This window comes from Amblyomma americanum, chromosome 8 (genome assembly GCF_052857255.1).
Source record: "Amblyomma americanum isolate KBUSLIRL-KWMA chromosome 8, ASM5285725v1, whole genome shotgun sequence".
Lineage (NCBI taxonomy): Eukaryota > Metazoa > Arthropoda > Arachnida > Ixodida > Ixodidae > Amblyomma > Amblyomma americanum.
This window is the reverse complement of record NC_135504.1, coordinates 53,411,253-53,423,845: the sequence shown is the minus strand read 5'-3', so window position 1 is coordinate 53,423,845 and position 12,593 is coordinate 53,411,253. Positions and strand designations below refer to the sequence as shown.

Here is a 12,593-nt window from a genome sequence, read left to right as displayed (position 1 = left end):
AAGCTGTGTGCACCACAGTGGTGCCCCACTGTACGAGTACGGCTGGCTGTAGTAATCTTTTGTAACCATAACACTATAGTAACAACACTGTAGTAACCACAACACCGACTGAGTGAAACGCTGTGTGAATGCTGCTGCTCACCTACACAAGAACAAGTGCAGCCCCGCAGGTGCAGCGTTGGTTTTCTGTGCTTACGCTTTAGCAGCATCGATGTATGTGGTCACGCTGAAATAGCGCCGTGGCAAGCAGTGTAACCGATAGAAGGCACTGAATTTGGTTGAGTGAGGCATCCCGCCAAGAGCCCATTTCTGTCATTGGAACCGCCTCGCTTGCATTTGTAGCTCGACTGCCCAAGTGGTTAAAGCTTCGTCGGAATTTTGTGAATTACATGGGAGCTACACACGTTCGTAATTCAGGGCTCGCAACAAGTTCCAGCTCCAAGAGTTTGAGGTATTACCTTGAAAAAAATCATATCAGACCTGCTTCTGTACAGGTATCCACACGCAATCGCGCAAAGCGACACAGGGCGTCATTCACTGCTATGTGCAGGCTTTCGAAACATCTACAGTAATGACTCCATCTATCTCCCAGTTTAAATTCCAGTTTTATTCCCATTCCTACAAAGGTGCATGCACAGAATTACGACCGCAGCTACAAGTACATTTTTTTCGGATAATGTGGGTTCTCCAAGTCATTAGTAGGACGGGCTGAAAGCAAACGTCGGCTAATCGATTATCCAGAGCGGTCTGTGCTGCTGCTTGTGCTGCTGTATGTGTGCTGCACATGTAGTGCTTAACACATTTGATAGTATGTGAATATGCTAGTACAGTTTTAGCCGTAGGAGTTCATGGAAGCTGTTGGCATCAGACGCAGGAAAGGATGAAGTGATATTGCGGTGAATTTTCGCGAGCTTAGCGGCCACCTCCGAACAGGCGAATCGCAGATTCAGCTGCCTTACTGGCCATGTCCTTGAGGGGATCTAGGATCCCACGGCTTTCCTCCACTCGTGCCGCGGCGCCGTTGACGTCAGCTGCCATGGCAGGGTACCCGGATGCTACGGCCAACAGGGCTGCAAGGTGAAAGAACAATCACACTAACAGAGAGTTCTCACGTGCGATGCAGGGCGCAAAATAAACCGTGTCGGAACATGTTCGAGCTGCTATAGGAATAGTTTCCAGAAAGATACACCGGAAACCGATTTTGTCCGGTATCTTCTGTCTATCCTTCGGGGCCATCTCTTGTTTCCTCTGTTTCCAAACTGAGTGAACAGGCGAGGTGTCATAGAAGGGCTTGACTACAGGAAAATATATTAAAAAGTTTTGTGCCGTAAGCTAAACTGACCGAGATTGGGCAGTTTCGCGTGGCTCCTGGACAGCCGTGCTGCGCATGCGAGACGAGCAGTGACGTCACACGGCGCATAGCTGGCGCCGGAGCCGCCGCGCGCGCCTCGCCGGTCCGCGCATCCTCTGGAAACCGCACCACGTGACCAACCACGTGACTGGTCACGCGACTAACTGCGTGACGAACCACGTGATCAGCCACGGCGCCGCGCAGACGGCAGCTGCTCCGCTCCATGTGACTGACCACGTGGCAAACCACGTTGTCTACCCACGCACACTCATTGAAAAAAAAAAACCGCTGTGTCGAGGCTGGCAGCCGAACCAGGGCATTTGGCGTTTGAGTCGGATACGCTACCACTCCGCCACCATGGGTCAAGGTTTAACCGTGAATAATTAAAGGCGCATGTAGTGAATGCGCGCTTTTCATATATTATCTCTTCCGAAACAGACGTCGCCGTGCTTACGCTACGTATATCCTGGCCTAACAGTGCTAGGCCTTCATCAATTTTTATTAAACGCTGGATATCAATATTATTTTAACTTAACTGTGAAACATGAGATAAAAATAAAGATATTGTAACGTAACTTCTGATATCACGCCGCAAAACGACTCACACGACAAACACTAGGAAGTCCTGCTGGATACAACCTAGAATACACTTTTTAAGCGCAGTTTCTCAAAGTGATAAGAACGTTTCTTCGTACACGAATGAAAAAATGCCTTGGCGCTCTCGAAACGCGTAGCTTATCTAGATCACTCACATGGCCATCACATGGCAAAAGCGTATTCTTATAGGCACTAATCTAAGACTTAGCTGACAGAACACTTTCAATGACGCCGCGTTGGCTCAGTGGTAATGGCGTTCGGCTGCTGGCTCCAAAGACGCGGATTCCGTCCCCTTAGTGGCGGTCACATTTCAATGGAGGCGCAATGCTAGATGCCCGTTTACTGCATTATGTCAGTGCGCGCTAAAAAGTCCCAGTTTGCCTAAATTTGCGCACCCCTTCCCTACGGCGTCCCTCGTAGCCTCACTAGATTTTCAAAGCTCGCTGCGTGCTTTGCCCGCTTCCTTCCGCCAGAGCTGAAACGCCGAACCTTTTATGCGGCCCCTTGCGGAGTCACCCCTCGACTACTCGTTCGTGGAGCGGTAGCGGCGTCTTCCTCCGCGCTTCCGTCCGCCACTGCGCCTTGAGGACGTCGAGCGAGACCGCCACCGCTTCTGAGGACCTGGTACGCGATCGCCCACACGTGTTTGAGCGACGCTTCTTGCCCCCACTGCACTGCCATCGGTGATGGCCAATGGCGAACCTATAGGCATGCTTGAAGGACGTGCCTTGCGCCGAGAAGCCCTGGTCGTCGTGTGACTCGCTGAAGGCCCGGGATCTGCACTGCCTGGGACGTCCGCAGCCTTTTTAGGCGGACGACTCTTGACAGCGGCAGCTGCCTTCTCCAGTATCGGGTTGCCTTTAGAATGTATATACCTATATATTCCGGGCCGAGCTTTGAGATAAGCTGATGTAAGTCGGCGCTCGTGTGTATCGTCGTTTCTTTCCTTGCGTCTGCATCCTGTCATCCAATAGCAGCATACCCGAACTGCCGCGTTAATGAACTTCAAATCATGTTTTTTTTTTCTCCGAAGAGTACGTGTTGTATGTCATTAGTCACGCCACATTGACAGCATTAGCCATGCTGTCATTAGTCACGCCGCTGCGTAGGGGCCATTCAGCCTCGCGTGTTGCAGCCTCATTCTTACGTCACTCGATTGTAAACTCTCTTCGTGGCGTAGTTATGCTAACGCCAGTTAACCTAGCGCAAAACCCTAATGTTGATGCTACATTTGTAGTGTGTAAGTAACTGTGATCCTTTTTGAGCTCGGCCGCGTTTCGGTCGTAGGCGCTAAGCTCAATGCGCTTTACTATCACCGAGGTCTAAGTTTGAAGGCACCTCGGCAACTTAGTGGGCGGTGGCCACCTTCCTATAGTTCAAGACGCCATTTCTCTTTCTGTCTCGACGCATCTGTCTGCACATGTGAGTTGATAAATCACGGCTTCCGACGCAACACAACTTTCATTACTGCCACTCGTTTGTGTTTGTAGTGAAATTAGGCAATGCGATTCACTTTTATATTACTGTAACATTCACAATAATTCCCACTGTATTAAAGCAGATGCCTGTAGGAAGGAGCCACAGCATGCGTTTACATAACATGCAAAGAAAGCCAAGACCGACGAAGACCGAGGTAGAACGATTATTGTAAAAGTCGGATAAGAATTAACTGAGCTCACGACCGTCACCCACCAGTCGACTTAACTTGGCAGTTATAATTCCTATCAAGGTAAATCAGCTCAACTGCTAGGATGTCAACTATTTCCTGACTTGGCGAAACAGACTTCTGTCTTCGTCGTCGTTGGCCGTTTCCTTCGTGCAGAAAACATCACAGTCCGCGCCAAATTTATGCCATAATAACGTAACTTTGATTTCAATTTCCTACTCAATTGTACGATATCAACCAGCTGAAAGCACGCTCCCCGTTCCTAGGGATATCGTCACGCGGGCGCTCTGTTGGAGTTTCGCTACAAGTGGATCTAACTTGGCCCCGTCAGCGTCCTGGCAAGTCGGGGCGTATGCTCTGGAGTTTGTCGCTTCACGCCATTCCATCTCCCATGTCTTGGTGGTGGTGGTGGTTGGTGCTATGAAATATTCTGGGGAGGGGATACTGGTCCCGACGTATGTGGGCCCTTTGGGCATCACTCCTGCGGATCAGGGGAGGGGGAAGGGGATGTGGGGAGTGTGAGGTGGTCGCCGTTCCTTCCGTTGAGGTCCTTGACCGTGGGAACATCACCCATGTCTTCCCAAGTGCACTTGTCGTCGCGGGGGTTGGAAGGACTGAATTTTGGCAGCCGCAAGGAAACAACTTACCACTAGCCCAGAAGCGACGTCGCTACACGCATCAGAGGCTTCATCTTACGCGCCAACAGTGCGGTTACGGCCAGTGAGTCAGCTCTTTGTCAAGATCAAATTTTCTTCAGTTAAACCTTCGGTCAGACCCACAAACGTTGGGTGTGCTTCAAATTCGAAATATAGAGCTTCTGCTGTTGTCTCATGTTGCAGAAAAGCAGATGTCGCCGTAAGCGTCGTCGGCCGTGGGCGGAAAATGCCGATGGAAGCAAAGAATTAATAAAATTGAGCTCCAAAGAAAGTTGCGTTAACTCTTGCTTCAATGGCAATCCAACCCAGCAGCTTCGGAATTCTACACGGGCACGCTATCCGCAGGTCACGTAAGCTTGTTGGTTTAAGCTCTAAAAAGGTAGACCTAGTGAATGCGTTGTCATCTTTGACTTAATGAACTGTCTCGGAGACATGTACTGAGGCGTGCATAACTAAATATGAGTGTGCTAATTACCAATTAGATAACTGTGCAGCCGATGTGAACGGGATCCGATAACGCTATCATTATGTACTCTTAGAGGCGAACATTAAGCGTCCCACTGCTTTTAGAGTACAAGTTTAGTAAAACACGGCATTACCGAATACCGACAGAATCACTAACACAACGACGAGACTGAGGTAAGTGTGGTGGCTAGTTTTGGTCGCTGAAATTCTTTGACAAGGAGGATCGCTTTTAGATAAGTCGCACACTTTGTGAAAAATAAAAAGCAGAACGGGTTACTTTCTCAGCCCCGGTGTAGGACTTTTGGAAAGAGGAATACGAAATTTCACTCACCTTGAAGGCATTTTAACCGTTAGTGATTGGAAATGAACCCCACAGCGTTGCCGCGATACAAACACGGCGCGACACCTTCGACAGAGACTGTACAGCATCCTCGCTATTCTGGGCACCTGCGCAGCACCCTAACTGCATCAGTTACTGGCGCATAGGCGACACCTGTCTGCGGCCTGTACATAGTAATTATCTTTTAAAGGTTCCATAAGTTAAGCGACGCTGCGCTGCGGTTTGCCAGGGGTGGCTCTGTAGGACACAGGACGTCATACACTGCTCTGTGCAGGCTTCCGAAACATCTAAAGTAAACACTACAATTGTTTCCCACTTTTAATTGAAGTTTATTTCCCATTCGTGCTCAGAACTGTGCACACAGATACGAACGCCGTTACAAGTACATATTTACGGATAATCTGAGACCTCCAAGTGATTCGTACCACGAGCTGAAAGCAAACGTTAACTATTCGGTCGTCCAGAGTGTTGCGTATGACTCCGATTTGCTGCTGAATACATTTGATAGCGTGTGCATATCTTCGCACAGATTTACCCGTAGGAGTTCTGGGAAAGTGTCAGCTTCAGACGCAGGTATGCATGAAGTGATATTGCGGTGAACTGGCGCGGGTCTACCCTTCAACGCCAAACAGGCCAGCCGCAGTTTCAAACGCCTTACTGGCCGCGGTCACGAGAGGATCTAGAAACCCACGGCTTTCTTCCACTCGTGCCACGGCGCCGTTGAAGCCATCTGGCATGCCAGGGTACTCGGATGCGACGGCCAACAAGGCTGCAAGGTGAAAGAACAACCACCTTAAGACAGAGCTCTCATATGTGGTTACGAGATATAAACCGATTTTTGCCTCATCTTATTCCTACCCTTCGGGACCATCTCTTGTATGATCTTTTAAAAACTCAGTGAACAGGCGAGGTGTCAAAGGCCTTGACTACAGGAAAACAAAATGAAAATTTTTATGAAACACTGGACATTACTTCCATTAAACTCTCAACAATCAGATAAAAAATAAAAATATTTTAAAGTCCTGTACTTTCTCAAAGTGAAAAGGAGCGCTTCTTCGGACAGGAATGAAAAATTCCAATGCGCTTTCGCAAAGCATCGCTTATCCGGATCGCTCACTTGGTCATCACATGGCACACGCGTATCCTTATAGGCACTAATCTAAGACTTGAGTGACAGAACACTTTCAATCACGCAGCGGTGGCTCAGTGGTAATGGCGTTCAGCTGCTGACTCGAAAGGCGCGAATTCGATCCTGTTAGTGGCGGTCGCATTTTGATGGAGGCGAAATGCTAGAGGCCCGTGTACTGCATTATGTCAGTGCGCTTTAAAAAGTTGGCCGAAATTTGTGGACCCCTTCACTACGGCGTCCCTCATAGCCTCACTTGATTTTCAAAGCTATTGCCGCGTGCTTTGCCCGCTTCCTTCCGCCAGAGCTGAAACGCCGAACCTTTTATGCGGCCCCTTGCGGGGTTACCCCCCGACTACTCGTTCGTGGAGCGGTGGCGGCGTCTTCCTCCGCGCTTCCGTCCGCCACTGCGCCTTGAGGACGTCGAGCGGGACCGCCGCCGCTTCTGAGGACCTGGTACGCGATCGCCCACACGTCTTTGAACGACACTTCTTGCCCCAACTGCACTCCCATCGGTGATGGCTGATAGGGAACCTATAGTCATACTGAAGGACGTGCCTTGTGGAGAAAAGTCCTGCTCTTCGTGTGACTGGCTGAAGGCCCGGGATCTTCACTGCCTGGGACGTCCGCAGCCTTTTTAGGCCGACGTCTTTTGGCAGCGAATAATGCGTTCTCCATTATCGGGTTGGAGTTGCCCTTAGACGGAGCGCTGACATCCACCGCTTGGTTATGCGAACGATCCACTTCATCTCCCGCGCGGGCCGTGCTTCGTTTCTGAGTCGGCCACCCATGAGGCCACCACTGCCTTCTTCCGACCCCGCCTTGCCTTCAGCTCACCAGTGTCATTCTGCTTTGGATTCGGCGCCTGCTTCGAGCCTTCCCTCTCGTACCCGGACTGGTCGCTCTCCATGCCGCGGTCAGGCCGGCCTCTCTGGGGTATCGCGGCTGGTGCTGGCGGCGCTCGGGCGGGCGAGGAACCGGACTCTGCCTGGACAGCTGCGGGCGGCTACTGAGCAGAGTGCATGCCTCTTCGAGGTTCTTTCCAATTGAGGGTGGACGTGGCGCTGGTCATGACAAGCCGTTATGGCTATCCGCGCTGCTGCTGGTGACGCATGGCCGTGGCGAGCAGAACCAGGAGCCTGTCGACGCAAGGCTCTGGGGAACCAGTAGGCACGATCGCCGAATGCCCAGAAAGTGTAACGAAGACTTGCCAGAGTTGCGCTGACAAAGGAGAGAAGAGTGCACTTTTTCAAGATGGCTGACTCGCCCACAGGCGCACTTTGTCCTCGTCGTCTGTTGTCCCATCAGCACACGGCATTAATTTCAGAAAAAAATTCGAGGGGACACTTAAGCTCCTCCTTAAGGATATGACGCGATAGCGTTAATGAGTTCATGCTCATAATGTGAAATTGGCCGTTCCCAAATTTACATTCATACATTCCTGGGAGTCCTCACACCAATCCTTGCGCAATCGTGCAGCGGTTAAGGGATGCTCCACTGCCCTGCGAACGCAGGCGGCCTAGGTTTCTCTTCCCGAGCAACCTCCCGCGATCAATCTTTTAGCTACCACCTGCCACGGTGGTCAATTTGCTCAAAATCCGGTAGACAGGTTGTGACGACGCCGGATGGTCATGTGGCCTAAGCGACCGACCGGCCGGTGGCCTCGTGGGCCACCCTGGTTTTCACTCACAACGCTCATGCCTACAACGCCAAAGCCAGATTTTCTGGGTAACGGGGATTTTAACGCTGCCGCGTTAAAACGCGGCAGTGGCCGGCTATGTTTTGCAGAAGGCACAACACTGTGGCGCGAAGTGAAACCGGCGGCATTCCTTACATAAGTATCTAGCTATGATGGCAATGCGTGCCTGCTTTCAGAGCAGCCTGTTGGCAGTTTGCGCTGTCGGCCACTCGTTTTAACTTCGGCGACGCAGAACTTGCAACAACAAATGCAGTGGCTGTTTTGTGCACGCCCTGAAGCTGACAGCTTTTAACGGGGAAGCCTTGTAATGGTATTTAGTGCGCTTAGTGAATACAGCCTTCTCTTTTTCTTATAGCGCAGTTCTTAGGCCGCCATTCGTGGATTTCGTGTCGTAGCCGTCGTCGTCGGTGTTGTCGGCATAACATACCACCTGACAACCGTGGCTGGTGGCGTGTCCTAGCGAACTGTCACCTGCCACGGAAAGAGCAGAGGAGTAGAAAGCGAGAAAGTGGCTCCCACGGGAAGATCCAGCAGGGTGCTTAGCAGCGTAACACGCACCCCGAAAGCTGGCGAGTGAAGAGCTGTGCTCAAACTTCGCATTACTGACTATTGTAATCGTCTGTAGATGTTTTCTTTGCTGAACGGCAATACAATGTCATCTGAGATGTTGTCGACTAAGGTCCATTAGAAAGAAGAGGCCGTTTATTCAAGGTCTGACAATGCAGCCACTGTCAATGTATCATCTTGCATATTTCGATTAAGTAACGAACACTGATATCCTCCTTTCATGAATTAGAGTATATTGACTAAAAAAGCATCAAAAGCCGGCAAATAAAACATTCGAAACGGTTGCTATGAGCAACTGTGAACTACTACGGTGAATACTCAATGACCAAAGCATAAGTGCACCATCCCTAGGAAAGACCTGGGATTCCTGGGTGTGACGGTAAATGCATAACCTTTCCCGCGTGTCCATTCATGGTGATCGACTCAACGGCCTCTGGTTTAGTATTAGCTGCCAACTAGCCCCCTTTTTTACCATGTGTTTATACTTTCTATTTTCTAATGTCCTTTTTGTTTTCTTCGGTCTTATGTCGTGTGGTTCATGCTGATCAAATTTATCAAGTCTATTCCGTTGTTTATCGCTTATACCTGCCCCTCTAATCCCAAGTTCTATTTTTCGTGCCTGTAAATTTTCTGCAACACCCTCGATTCTAACTCGACTTTTTCCTTCCTTTCTTGTAATTCTTTTTTAAATTTTGATGTATCTGCACTGAATTCTGGTGATCAGCAAGCAAAGCCGCGTTTTACACTCATTCCTGTTGTCTGTTGAAACGTTTTGCTGCGGGTTAAAATTAAGGTTTGTAGTTAACGCTCGTTATATTATTACTCGTTGCCCCTAGTTCCTCGCACTATTTCGTTTTATAACCAGCCCCAACTAGCCGGAAACCTTGCTCTTATGCACTGCTATGAACCTTCTCAGTAACAGTGCTTTTAAGCCTTTAATAATTTTATTGTTTTGCAGAACGGCAGCTTTCTCTCAACACTGCATGAATCCGCTTACTTTTGCGCCCACACAGCAACCGCAGATCATTTTTCGCTGTGGTTAATTGTTTACTGGATCCCAACCTGCCCAACGGAGGGTAAACTCAATGCCGAATGAAGCAAACTGCAGAGCACAGTTGCGATAGTAACTTCTGCTATTGTGAAAAGAACTAAGATTTTGAATAGTATCTTTAAATGCAAACATGTACAACGTAGCAGTAAACATGACCTACCACAGGCGGCAACAGCAAAGGCCAGTACCCGCAACGCCACAGAGAAGTGCATAGCTTCTATGAAGCTGAAACGAACAAAACACGCATTGAATTATTGTGCGCCCATTATTTATGTAATTAACTGTCTACTAACCATCCATTCTTACTTCTTGTGAGGTTCGTTTATATTATATAACATGCATAGTGTACAGTCTCAGAACATGCAAAAAAAAAAGAAATCACTGCGGCAGGTTATGTATTCGAAGGCAGTATTAACACTGCAAGCCCCAGATACATGTAAAAAGGAAAGGAAAAGCAAAACCTACCCCAAGCACCATGCAATAGAAAACTCACGTTAAGAGACATCTAAGGTCTTAGATATCCGAAAATATATCATGCTATATTTCACGTTTCTCACATACTATGGGTACATTCCTAAACTTTTGATTTTGTCGAATTTGGCTCGTGTTCACAGTTGCGCACCTGTTTTGTGAAGCTAAGCAACCTAATTTCATTAAGTGCACGCATCTACTGAGCAGACACGATCGCATAATTCCTGTAGCGTTCGCTTCTTTAACCTAATTCATGAAAATGCCATTTTTAAGAGACTACCAACAAACAACCACATATATTCACTAGATGGAACAAATAACCATCGCACAAAAACTTACACTGGTCGAAAGGCAGAAGGCTAGCGTACTATCGATCGCCGACACACACACAACGAAGTCTGGCTGCTTCTCTCGCGTCGACTTGGTGTCTGCCACGTCGACGAAGCCTGCTTCTTAATGCCAGTGATAGCCATCTGATGCAACGAATCTTTTCCAAGTTTCCCTATGTTCAGCACATGTGTCATGAAACATGCCTACGCACCTGCACTAAGTCGGCACGTTGTTGCTAGGTGAGTCATATCCATGCTCTCTTTCCGGCTGGTAGCCTCTCTCGCAGGGTGAGAAGAAGGGTGGCTTTCTGTCCCTTGGGCTCTGGGATCTGGGGGACTCTGCCAAGAGCTCTTGCCACAGGGGGTGTCTCTTGCGAAAGACGTCGTCGTCACTTCGGCGGACGCAGTTGTTGCGGCGAGCGTCACTTATTTCAATCCCTCCTCTCACATCTGTTTCAACTCTTCTTTGTCTGCATGTGGCAGCGGCTGTGACTCAGCTGGAGCGAAAGGCCAAGCCACGTGCACTTCCCATTTCATTCTTCCTTCAGTCGCTAGAACAGACAGTTCGGTTCCATAAACGCGGCAATTTAGAAAACTGAAAAATTAAAAATTGGTTTTTGGGGAAATGAAATGGCGCAGTATCTGTCTCACAACCGCGCCGTAAGGGAAGGGATAAAGGAGGGAGCGAAATAGGAAAGGAAGAATGAGGTGCCGTAGTGGAGGGCTCTGGAATAATTTCGACTACCTTGGGATCTTTAACGTGCACTGATATCGTACCGCACGGGCAGCTTAGCGTTTCGCCTCCATCGAAACGCGGCCACCGCGGTTGGGTTCGAAACAGGTAACTGCGGATCAGGAGCCGAGCGCCGTAACCACTGGGCCACTGCGGCGGGTACCAATTAAGGCGAAATTTCAGAGTACTGCGCCATTTCTCTTCCGAAACCTTTTTTGAGCGTCTGAAATGATCAAAAAAGGTTTCTTGAGGAAGGGAAATGGCGCTGAAATTTTGGTGGATACCTCAACCGCGCCGTGACGGAAGGGCGGAGGGTGAGTGTGGAAGAAGACAGGTGTCATAGCTATCGCTTTTGGAGAGAATTAGGAGTGGTAATCAGTATCATGTTTTTTCGAAGCCCAAAAAAGGGTTTCTTAAGGAAGGGAAACGCCGCAGTACTTTCTTACATTTCGGTGGACACCCAAACAGCGCCGTGACGGGAGGGCGGAATGTGAGTGGGAAAGAAGAAAAAAGGTGCCGTAGTCGAAGGCCACTTAAGACTACCTTAAATGAGTCATTGTTCACAGTTGTTTTACTCTAGAAGGAACCCTGGCCAATGCTCCACTGTGGGTGTGTGCCCCTCCAAAAGAGGACAACAACAATAACGACTGTCCCTTTCGGAGAAAATTACTAGTGGTCATCGTTATTATCTGTTTCTCGACCGCACCCACTCGCAGTATCATTCTGATGAGTCACTGTTTTATTGTGTTTGGGCTGATGCTTGCGTGTTTTATTTGGGTGTTTAGCTAATTGACGTCTCTCGACGACTTTTCGCAAAACAGAAACCACGAGATACCTAAATTTCGTCACTGCACAGAGGCGCGGCCAGACATTGAGGTGCATTTCCCTGGTCGCGCAGGGAACTACGAAGCACGCCGTTCAGTTTATGGCTGCATCCTTAGCCTGACAAGCAATTATCTTTTATGTATTGTGCTTGTCTCTAAAATAATATTGACACCCTTACCCTCACTTCAGGATAGGAGCATCGGTACAAGTACTCAGCGGCGTTTACGAGTACGGTGCAACCCCGCTGACTGTGAATTCGCGGCACCTGTCATCCATAGCAGCCATAGGAATGAGCTTGCTGGATCGGGACACATCGACTGAGCCTAACTGAAGTATGTCTGGACGACGTGATCATATTCAACTCGAGCTGCGACTTGGTGACATATTGCAAATAGAAACGCTATAATGGAAAGCGCCTCGCCTTCATACTGCGAGACATCTGCAACGTGCGCACGGCCTTCATCCAGAACTTGCCGAGGACAACGCCAGTATGCTGGAGAGGAACTTCCTGTTCGGGAAGTGCAGCGCCGTATTGTCACGTTTGGAAACGATGCACATATTGCGATCGCTGCGCCCAATATTTTCAGTTTTCAGGTCTAACCGGAAACACTGCTGGTAGCGCGCTCCGTGACCGTATGAAGATTTTAAATGAAGTTCAAGAAAATTCTACTGGTTCAAATGTTCTCAAAAGGGCGCTGAACTTTGCATCTATGAAAT

General features: G+C 49.0%; 1 long non-coding RNA gene across 2 annotated transcripts; it reads right to left on the bottom strand.

Annotated features, from left to right (window-relative positions):
- Positions 1-593: 593 nt before the first annotated feature.
- On the bottom strand, positions 594-10,791 carry LOC144100326 (uncharacterized). Of its 2 annotated transcripts, none has more exons than XR_013307615.1 (4): positions 10,531-10,791; positions 9,679-9,743; positions 5,767-5,844; positions 594-1,070 (listed from the first exon to the last, which is right to left on the bottom strand). It is a non-coding gene; the product is annotated as an uncharacterized LOC144100326 (long non-coding RNA). The 2 variants fall into 2 exon arrangements; XR_013307614.1 differs by lacking the exon at positions 10,531-10,791 and adding an exon at positions 10,329-10,446.
- Positions 10,792-12,593: the final 1,802 nt, after the last annotated feature.